This window comes from Mobula birostris, chromosome 25 (genome assembly GCF_030028105.1).
Source record: "Mobula birostris isolate sMobBir1 chromosome 25, sMobBir1.hap1, whole genome shotgun sequence".
NCBI classification, from domain to species: Eukaryota; Metazoa; Chordata; class Chondrichthyes; order Myliobatiformes; family Myliobatidae; genus Mobula; species Mobula birostris.
This window is the reverse complement of record NC_092394.1, coordinates 44,508,551-44,520,450: the sequence shown is the minus strand read 5'-3', so window position 1 is coordinate 44,520,450 and position 11,900 is coordinate 44,508,551.

Here is an 11,900-nt window from a genome sequence, read left to right as displayed (position 1 = left end):
CTGGAAATGTCACTGTGTTCAAAGTTCAAAGTAAATCTGTCATCAAAGTATGTATACGTCACCGTATACTACCCTGAGATTCATTTTCTTGCAGGATCTCACGGTAAGTGCAAAGATACACAACAGACTCAGTGTAAAACCACACACAACGGGACGGACAAAAAGCCATTGCGTAAAGGACAACAGACTGTGCAAATATAAAAAGAAAAAAAGCATAATAGTAATAACAACAAATAAATAAATAAATAAGCAACCAATATCAAAAACATGAGAAAGAGTCTGTGAAAGTGAGTTCATAGGTTATAGGAACAATTCAGTGTTGGGGTGAGTGAAGTTATCCCCTCTGGTTCAAGAACCTGATGGTTGAGGGTTATAACTGTTCCTGAACCTGGTGGTGTAGGTCCTGAGGCTCCTGTACCTTCTTCCTGATGGCATCTGGATGCTAGGGGGTCCTTGGTGATGGATGCTCCTTTAACGTAACAGTGCCCCTTGTTGATGTGCTCAATAGTGGGGAGGGTTTTACCTGTGATGGACCAGGCTGTATCCACTACCTTTTGTGGCTCTTCTGTTCAAGAGCATTGGTGTTTCCACACCAGGCCATGATGTAACCAGTCAGAATACCCTCCACTGCGCATCTATAGAAGTTTGTCAAATTTTTAGGTGACATGCCAAATCTTCGCAAACTTCTAAGAAAGTAGAGGCATTTATGTGCTGGACCCAGGGCAGGTCCTCTGAAATCATAATGCTGAGGAATTTTAAGTTACTGACCCTCTTCACCTATGATCCCCTGATGAGGACTGGCTCATGGACCTCTGGTTTCCTTATCCTTCGTCAATAGTCAGTTCTTTGGTTTTGCTGACATTGAATAAGAGGTTTTTGGTGAGGAAATTGAGGGATGAAAATAAAGTTAAGCAGAGGGATTCCAGACAGGACAGATTCACCAGAGACATGCGACACTGGTTATATGTGTGGCAAGTGAAAGAAGCTTAAATGCCTCATTTTTGCTGAGGATTAAATATTATTTTGATGCCTAAATCTTGGAACTTGTGATTAGCTTTAAGGAGATGATTGTATTGAATGCAGAGGTGTAGTTAATGAAGAGCATCTTCACTGTCCAGGTGTTCCAGGGTTGAGTGGAGAGCCAATAAAATGGCATCTGCTGTTGACCTGTTGTGACAGTAGGCAACTTGATGCAGATAAGAGTGGCACATCAGGCAAGATTTGATACATTTCATCACCAACTCTCAAAGGACATGGATGTAAGAGCTACTGGACGATAAACATTGAGGTAGGTTACCACGTTCTTTTTGGGCACTGGTATAGTTGAAACCTGGTTGAAGCAGGTGGGTATCTCAGATGGCCAGAACGAGATGTTAAATTTATGAGTGAACTCTCCAGTCAACACAGATCTTTGGTACTCAGCCACGTATTCTATCTGGGACAGACTGTCAAATAAATCACCAGCATCAGCCTAGCCACCATCAAGAAAATGTGTACAGAAAGGTATTGGGAAAAGGCCAGCAATATCATGAAAGATCCCATCCACTCCGCTGACGGACTGTTTGTCCCACTCCCATCGGAAAAAGATGTTATGCAGCATCCATGACAGGATCACCAGGCTGAAAAAAAGCTATTTCCCCCAAGCCATCAGGTTGATCGACACCGGCACCCATTAATCAGACCCATCAACCACTCCTCCCATCACCACTACCTTATCATTTCCTGTCAGTCACCTTAAGTACAGATACTCCTCTACCTAATCCCACTTTATGTACAATCAGTCTATGTGTATAAACTAATCTTACATATTTATATATTTTTATTGTGTTATTCATGTTTGTTGTGTATTTTAATTTTTTATTTATTCATTTACAGGATGTGGGCGTCGCCAGCTAAGCCAGCATTTATTGCCCATCAACACACATCAAAGTTGCTGGTGAACGCAGCAGGCCAGGCAGCATCTCTAGGAAGAGGTACAGTCGACGTTTCAGGCCGAGACCCTTCGTCAGGACCGTCCTGACGAAGGGTCTCGGCCGGAAATCTTGACAATGATTAAATTCATTGCAGTGTTCTTAGAATCAATGTACTTACTACTTGGGTGAGATACTGCTACTCAAATTAAAGTCAGACTCTGTTGGAACTGGACAAGGACAAGTTGCGTGGAATGGAAAAAGTAGTGACAAGTACTGGGAGGCTCGGCTTGGTCTTGCATATTCATGAGACAGTATTACCTAATTTGCATTTGGTATCCACACACACAACACACAGTTCAACCCATCGTCATGACCTTCAACTTCAGTTGTTTGTATCTTTAATTCTGTTGGGGCTGTGAGAGTTAGTGAGGACAAATGTCAATGGGAGCGCACCAGACCCAATTCTATTATAAGCAATCCAGTTTATTGTACGGAAAACCATATTAATACTGGCAATGATTATCACAAATATAGTAGTGTTAAAGATTGTAATCAAGTAGGCTGGCAATTGTTTAACTACACTGCTGGTAAAGTAGTTTGCACACATAATTGACAAAAGTGCTACCTGAAACAAACTACATAATTACCTCTGGTAGGATATTAGTAGGGAAATGTTGAGCTTCGTATCTGCCTGGGATACTTGGCCAAGTGCAAAGGATACAAGCTGGGAGAGGTCACCAAGATTGTTTAACATAATTTCCTGTTCACAAGTGTAAGGAGAACAAAGTAGTTGTTGCTTCGGATCTGATGCAGCACAGGAAAAAACCTCAAAGGTAAAGAACAGATAATAATAAATTAAAAAACACAATAAATATAAATACGTAAGATCGCTATGTACAGAGATAGATTGTATGTCCACAGAGTGGCGTTAGGCTGTACATAAGGCGACTGACAGGAAGTGATAAAGTAGTGGTGGAGTGAGTGGGTGGAGGTGTTGATCAGTCTTACTACTTGTGGAAATTAACTGTTTTTGAGTCAGGCTGTCCTGGCACAGATGCTCTGTAGCCTTTCCCCTGCTGGAAGTGGAACAAACAGTGAATGAGTAGGGTGTGTGGGATCCTTCATGGTGTTACTGGCCCTTTTCCAGCACCTTTCGGTATCTATGCCCTTGATGGCTGGTAGGCTGGTGCCAGTGGTGTGTCTGGCTGTTTTGACTACCCACTGTAGAGCCTTCCTGTCCGTCACAGTGCAGCTTCCGTGATAATGGTTGTTAAGATGCTCCCCACTGGGCATCTGTAGAGTGACATGAGTATGGATGTGCAAAGTCCAGCCCTCTTCAGCCTCCTCAGAAAGTAGAGACATTGGTGGGCTTTCTTGACTGAGTAGGATGTGTCTTGGGACCATGAGAGTTTGGGTAACAGGAATATACCTTCAAGGACATTAGGATTCACAGCCAGGAACATGGTAAGGGGATGACGGTTATAAGACATGGGAGCAGAATTAGTCCATTCGCTCATTGAGACTGCTCCACCATTCTAGCATTGCTGATTTATTAACCCTCTCAAGCCCATTTTCCTGCCTTCAGCCTGTAATCTTTGGCATCATGACCAATCAAGAATCTATCAACCTCCACTTTAAGTATCCCCAATAACTTGGCCTCCACAGCCGTCTGTGGCAATGAATTCACTACCTTTCAGCTAAAGAAAATTCTCCTCATTTCAATGCATCCCACCAGCCCCGTTCTTCTGCACTCAGTCATTTTATTCCAAATAGGCAACACCCATCGTGTGAAGAAGCAGCCCCAATGTCCCTTTTAAATAACTCGCCTCTGATCTTAAACCTCCACCCTCTTGTTGACTGCACCCCCACCCTGTGGAAAGGAAAACCTACATGGTTTCACTCTGTCTATGCCCCTCATAGAAACATGGAAATCTACAGCACATCACAGGCCCTTCGGCCCCCAATGTTGTGCCGACCATGTAACCCACTCTAAAAACTGCCCAGAATTACCCTATTGCATAGCCCTCTATTTTTCTAAGCTCCATATACCTATCTAAGAGTCTCTTAAAAGACTCTACTGTACCCACCTCTACCACCTTTGCTGTCAGTGCATTCCATGCACCCACCACTCCTGTGTAAAAAACTTACCCTGAAATCCCCTTTGTACCTACTTCCAAGCACCTTAGAACTATGTCCCCTCGTGTTAGCCATTTCAGCCCTGGGAAAAAGCCTCTGGCTATCCACATGATCAATGCCTCTCATCATCTTATACACTTCTATCAGGTCACTTCTCATTCTTTGTCGCTCCAAGCAGAAAAGGCCAAATTCACTCCACCTATTCTCATAAGGGATTCTCTCCAATCCAGGCAACATCCTTGTAAATCTCCTCTGCACTCTCTCTATAGCATCCACATCCTTCCTGTAATGAGGTGATCAGAGCTGAACATAGCATTCCAAGTAGGGTCTGACCAAGGTCTTATATAGTTGTAACATTACCTCACGGCTCTTGAACTCAATCCTACAGTTGATGAAGGACATCACACCAAACGCCTTCTGAACAGCACCATCTACCTGCACAGAAACATTAAGTGTCCTAGGGACGCGGACTCCAAGATCTCGCTGATCCTCCACAATGCCAAGAGCCTTACTATTAATATTATACTCTGTCTACAAATTTGACCTACTGAAATGAACTATTTATCTGGGTTGAACTCCATCTGCCACTTCTCAGCCCAGTTCTGCATCCTATCAATGTCCCACTGTAACCTCTGACAACCCTCCAGATTATCCACACCCCCCCCCAACTTTTGTATCATCAGCAAACTTACTAACCCACCCTTCTACTTCCTCAACCAGGTCATTTATAAAAATCACAAAGAGGAAGGGTCCCAGAACAGATTCCTGTGGAACACCACTGGTCACCATCCTCCATGCAGAATATGAACTATCCACAATCACCCTTTACCTTCTGTGGGCAAACCAGTTCTGGGTCCACAAAGCAAGGTCTCCTTGGTTCCCATGCCTCATTACTTTCTGAATAAACCTCACATGGGGAACCTTATCAAATGCCTTACTGGAGTCTGTATACAATACATCCACTGCTCTACCTTCATGACTGTGTTTTGTTGCACCCTCATGATCAGATATACCTCAATCTCAAAGTTCAAAGTATGCCTATATCAAAGTATGTGCTGTATACTGTATATAACCTTGAGATTCATCTCCTTACAGGCAGCCAGAATGCAAAAAAAAACAGTAGAACCCATTAGAAAAGAACATCAAATACCCAATGTGCAAAGAAAAAGAACAAGTCATACAAACAATAAAAAGTAAGCAAATAACATTCAGAACTAAAGTTCATGAAAGTGAGTTCACAGCCACAAAGCTAGCCATCACTGCAGCTGGTCCAGGAGCATGTTCCTTGCATGTGATAGGTTCAGTTCAACACAGGAATGAATAAACTTCACTGAGCAGCGAGCTGCACATTGCCTCTGGCCCCAATACCCTGACCTTTTCATTCTAGCAGGGCACTTAAATCAGCTTGTTTCTAACTCTCAGTCCCAGGTCCTGCTGCTTTGATATGTTCTTGGGCTTGGGCCCTGCCTTGATCCGGCCCATACCCGACCTTTCCAATCTATTTTGCTACTTAAGTCGGTCAAATATTGACCCTTTCTTCACTCCTGGGCCTGGGCCTTGCCATCTTGACTCTGTCGCTCCTCGCCTCGGATCTGCCGCTTCAAATCGGCTCCAAGTCTGCTCCAAACATTGCTCGTTCCTTGCTCTCGGGCCTAGTTCCCACCGCCTCGACTCGGCCTGTGCACACTGTGCTGCAACTGTCCTGCACCTTTGGGACTTCACTTCACACTGCAATGGCCAGGTTGTACAGGGCAGTTCAAAAGCTCAGTTCAGAAAGGGAAGTTACAGGCTATCGATTGTGGTGACGGTTGTCCAGAAAATCTGTGATTAATACAGTAGTTAGTAGATTCGTTTGCAGCCAGTAAGGTGTCGCTGTGTTTCACCAGCGCCATCTTAAACTGCTAACTTCCTACATTACAGAGAGTAAAGTCCTCGTCTACACAGTTCCCCCTTCTATCTTAGGAAACATCTTGGTAAAGCTTTTCTGCACTCTTTGGCATTTTGTAACATCTTTCCTACAGCAGGGTGATCAAAACTGAACACAATGCGGCGAGTGCAGCCTTGCCAGTGGTTTATAGAACTGCAACACAACTTCCCAACTCCCTTACCCATTGCTCTGACTGAGAAGGCCAAAATGCCAATGCCTTCTTCACCACCCTGCTGACCAGTGTTGCTATTTCCAGTGAACTTGCACCCTTTGGTCTCTCTATTCCATAACACTCACCAGGGCCCTGCCACTCACTGTATAAATCTGACCTTGGTTGGATCCAAGAGGACCACAACCTTGTTGTGTTTAGGAGGCCTGTGTGCCTCAATGACCTGGAGAATTATGTTAGCTGGAGCCAGGGCTTTATGCTTTGTCTCTTGGTAGGGTCACCCATGCCAGACAGGTCAAAGGGCAGTGGCCAGCGGTCCTCCAGGTCTGGGGGTCCAGCTCAGCGTTAACAACATTGGCTTGGTGTTGCACTTTGAGAGGTTAAATGTAAATGATCAGTGAACAGTTAACTAACTGCAGGATGCTCAACAGCACTGACGTACAGAGTGACCTTGTGCTTGTTCAAAAGACAGGGTTGTAAAGAAGGCATACTCGTGTTCGCCTTTGTCAGTCGACAGAGTGGAGTGAGACTCATTTTATGTATGAAATGTGTGAAATGTATGCAGCACACACAAAATGCTGGAGGATCTCAGCAGGTGAGGCAGCATCAATGGAAAAGAGTATAGTTGACATTTCGAGCTGAGACCTTTCATCAAGATTGCATAAAAAAAGATGAGAAGTCAACATTAAGTGGGGGGAAGGAATGAAGAATCACAGGGTGAAACAAGGACGGGGAGGGGGTGAAGTGAAGAGCTGGGAAGTGGATTGGTGAAAGAGATACAAGGCTGGAGAGGGGGGAATCTAATAGGAGAGGACAGAGGACCAAGGAAGAAAGAAAAGGGGTAGGAGCACCAGAGGGAGATAATGGGCTGGTAAGCAGATAAGGTGAGAGAAGGAAAAGGGAATGGGGAGTGGTGAAGGGATGGGGGCACTGCTGGAAGTTTGAGAAATCGAATTTCATGCTGTCGGGTTGGAGGCTTCCCAGACGGAATCTAAGGTGTTGCTCCTCCAACCTGATTGTGGCCTCATCACAACTGTACAGGAGGCCATACTGACATGTTGGAATGGGAATGGGAAATGGAATTAAAATGAGTGGCCATTGGAAGATCTTGCTTTTTCTGGCGGATGAAACATAGGTGCTCGGCGAAGTGGTTTCCCAATCTATGCTGGGTGTCACCGATATACAGGAGGCCACAGCGGAAGCACTAGATACAGTAGATGACCCTAACAGACTCACAGGTGAAGTGTCTGGAAAGACTGTTTGGGGCCCTGAACGGTAGTGAGGGAGAAGGTGTAGGGGCAAGTGTGGCACTTGTTCTGCTTACAAGGGAGATCAATGGGGAGGGTCAAATGGATAATGGAGTATCATAGCGAGTGATCTCTGCGGAAAGCAGAAAGTGGGGAGGGAGGGAAAGATGTGCTTGGTGGTGGGATCTTTTGGAGATGGTGGAAACTACAGAGAATTATGTGCTGGATGCGGAAGCTGGTGGGGTGGTAGCTCAGGACCAGAGGATCCCTATCCCTGGTGGGGTGGCGGGAAGATGGGGTGAGGCAGACATGCGCATAATGGAAGCATTGTGGTTGAGGGTAGCGTTGATGGTGGAGGAAGGTAAGTCCCTTTCTTTGAAGGAGGACATCTCCTTCATTCTGGAATGAAAAGCCTCATCCTGAGAGTAGATGTGGTGGAGACGGAGGAACTGAGAGAAGGGGGTGATGTTTTTACAAGTAACAGGGTGGAAAGAGGTATAAGACCGTAAGATGTAGGAGAAGTCAGCCATTCAGTCCATCAAGTCTGCTCCGCCATTCAATCATGGGCTGATCCAATTCTTCCAGTCATCCCCACTCCCCTGTCTTCACCCCATACCCTTTGATGCCCTGTCTAATCAAGAACCTATCTAGCTCTGCCTTAAATGCACCCTTTCACGGTACCCCTTTCATTCCTGGAATCATTCTCGTGAATCTTCTCTGAACCCTCTCCAATGTCAATATATCCTTTCTAAAATAAGGAGCCCAAAACTGCACACAATTAATAAGGAGCCCAAAACCGCATAGTAGTCCAGGTAGCTGTGAGAGTCAGTGGGTTTATAATAGATATCAGTAGATATGTTGTCTCCAGAGATAGAGATAGACAGATTGAGAGAAGTGAGGGAGGTGCCAGAAATGGACTAGGTAAATTTGAGGGCAGGGTGGAGGATAGCCGAGCTGACTGAGAACAGCCATCAGTAGGAGAGAGATGAGTGTGAATGGACGAATATTTGGGAAATACAGGGCAGCTGGGCTGAGGGGTCCCAAGAGTTTCTATGACTCACAATTCAGTATGGAAGAGTAAGATGGTGCAGGTTGGTGTCTGCCCGTCAAGCTTGTTCCAACTTGGACATGATTCTCAATCATTTGTGAGTGATTACCAGAGTGCCAAAGCAATACTTTACTGTTGGAGTGAGACTCTGATTTGAACTCCCTTGTGTATTGAATAAAGGGTTATGTACTTTGTCCCACTCCCATCTGTTTCACCTTGTGTCTCATACCACTCCATCAAAACCCAACTTACAGATAAGGAACATATTGACTAGACATGTTACAAGCCTCAGATTGCTGCATTCAACAATTGTAAATAACCAGCCTTTCTAATTAGTGACATTTCTGATGGAAGATCATCCAGCTGTGATGTTAACAGTTTTCCAAGAGAGACAGCACATAAATGGGCAATTTTGAGTTTGCACTGAACATCAACAACTCACACAAAATGCTGGAGGAACTCAGCAGGTCAGGCAGTATCAAAGGAAAAGAGTACAGTCGACATTTTGGACCGAGTCCCTTCTTCTTTTCCATAGATTCTGCCTGGCCTGCTGAGTTCCTCCAGCATTTTATGTGTGTTGTTTGGATTTCCAACATCTGAAAGGTTTTCTCTTGTTTGTGACTGAACATCATCAACCCACTTACACTAATCCCACATATTTAACAATTCTCCCCAGATATGACCAGTAACCCACACAATAGCAGCAATTTAAAGTAACCAAAAAACCCATTAACTGATGCATCTTTGGGATGCAGGTGGAAACAGGGAGAATGTGCAACCTTCTGGAGGTCAGAATCAAACCTAGTTCTCAGGTGCTGTAAGTCAGCAACTGTTGTAGCTGTGCTGCTGTAAAGTCTTTGAGATCTTCTTTCCAAAAATAAGAACTTAAGAAAGAAGAGCAGCAGTAGGTCATTTGGCCCTTTGAGTCTGCTTTACCATTCAATAAAATCATGGCTGATCTGACTGTGGACTCAGCTGCACCTACCTGGCCTTTCTCTGTATTCCTTAATTCCTGTCATGCAAAAATCTATCTAATAGTGTCTTAAGTATATTCAAAGAGGAAACCTCTTAGCTTCACTGGGTAGAGAATTCACTTCTCCCTGGGAAAAGTAGTTTCTCCTCATCTCTATCCTAAATCTACTCCCCCAAATCTTGAGGCTGTGTCCCCCAGCTCTCATCTCATCTACAGTGCAAACAACTTTCCTGCTTCTATCTCAACTACACCTTTCATAATTTTATATGTGTCATTCTTTGAGTGTAGTTCCAGATGGTTCAATCTCTCCTCATAGGTTAACCATCTCATCTCTGGAATCAACCCTCCTCTGAATCCAGTAATTCTTTTCTGGAGTAAGGAGACCAGAATTGCACCTAGACTTCCATCTATGGCCTTGCCAGCACCCTGTACTGTTGCAGCACAAGGAAACATTCTTCCCCCAAGCTGCAGCAACAAGTTTCTTCTGGTGGGCAGCATAGAACTGGGGGATGGTCTCAGGGTCAACAGCTAACAAAGAGGATTTTCTCTGAGCAACATGCACAAAGTGCTGGGGGAGCTCAGCCAACATCTACGGAGGGGAATAAATAGTCAATATTTCAGGCTGAGGACCTTTCATCAGGGCTGGAAAGGAAGGGAGCAGAAGCCAGATTAAGAAGATGGGAGAGCACAGGTTGGCAGGTGATCGAGTATCATCAAGGCTGAGATGGGTGGATCTTTGGACTAGTGGGCGAGTTAGGATCATTGGGCATGGGGTAGGAATGTTGAGATTAAGATGGCACCAGATCAGCCATAATCTTGAATGTGAGCACAAGTTTGAGGGGATACATGACCTGCTCCTCCCTTTCCTCTTGGTTCTCGTGCATTTCATGAGCCAGATGATCCAATACCAGTTCTTTTCTGAAAGCCGGTGTAAGAATGCAAAGAAAGCAATATTCTTAAAAGTCTTAATCATAAACTCAGTCATATTAATGAGTTACAAAACTCCAGAACCTCCTTCTAGCATTAATAACTAGATAATCCACCTGGAGCAGGTTTTTCCTGATATTTTAAAGTCTGATACACCAAGCTCTAACTATAAATTGTATGTGGCTTAGAGAATACTTGTATCTCTGAAGCTTATTTCAGTGAGCAGGAAGGCATCAGTCCCCTGCACTTGTTAGCTTTAAACCTTTTGGGAATAAAGCTGTGTGCTTGAATCTCTTGTCCTAGTGATACTCTTGTCTTGTGTTTCTGTGATATCATCCTGGAGGAACATTGTATCATTTCTTAATGCATACATTACTAAATGACAATAAATGTGTCCTCATAATCTAATCTAATCTTGGGCAGGGAGGTTCAGGAATTCAACAACCAACAATACGGAAGCAGTAACATATTTCCAACTCTGGATGGTGTGTGACTTGGATGGGAACTTGCATATGATGTTTCCCCTGGAATGTCACCTTTAATCTCCTTGGTAACTGAGGTCACAGATTTGGGAAGTGCTTTCAGAGTAATCTGAGAGAGCAATAAATTGTGTAGATGATGCCACAGTAACACTGTATACCAATGGAGGAGTGCACAAGTGTTTTGGGTGAATAGAATTACAATCAAACAGGCATCCGTTAGTCGCGTGAGACCATGGATTTGCGTCTTGGAAGGTTCTCAGGGCGCAGGCCTGGGCAAGGTTGTATGGAAGACCGGCAGTTGCCTATGCTGCAAGTCTCCCCTCTCCACGCCACTGATGTTGTCCAAGGGAAGGGCACTAGGGCCGATACAGCTTGGCACCAGTGTTGTCGCAGAGCAATGTGTGCTTTGCTCAAGGACACAACATGCTGCCTCAGCTGAGGCTTGAACTAGCAACCTTCAGATCACTAGACCGACGCCTTAACCACGGCCACACGCCAATCAAATAAGCTGATTCTGGACGGTGTTGAACGTCTGGAGAGTTGTTAGCGCTATAGAATAGTGAAGAACATTCTATTATACTCCTGTTGTGTGCCTTGTAGGTGGTGGAAAGGCTTTAGAATATCAGATGAGTCACTTACCACAGGATAGGCAGTCAGGTGACCTTTGAGGTGGAAATTGTCAGTCTCTGATGCCACAGATGCTCCATTTCATGTAAATGTGGCACCAGGGTCTTGAATGGTTTCGTTTAGCCTTCAGCAGTTTTCAGGGGCAGAGATGGAGGATGGGGTGACTAGTTATGGAGTTTATGGAAGGATCTAAAGCAATAATTTATACTTGCATAATATTCACAATATAACACCAGAAAGCCTCAGTAGGACCCAGTCCAAAGGAATAGGTAGGATCTATGATGAATAGAATGGCATGTTACTAACATACGCAAGTAGGCAAAAAACGCTACTGGAGACGAGATCACAGATGATATAATCTGGAGAATAAAAAATTAGCTGCTGGAAAAACTCAGCAGGTCAGGCAGCATCAGTAAAGGGAAACAGGCAATCAATGTCACTTTCCTCTGCA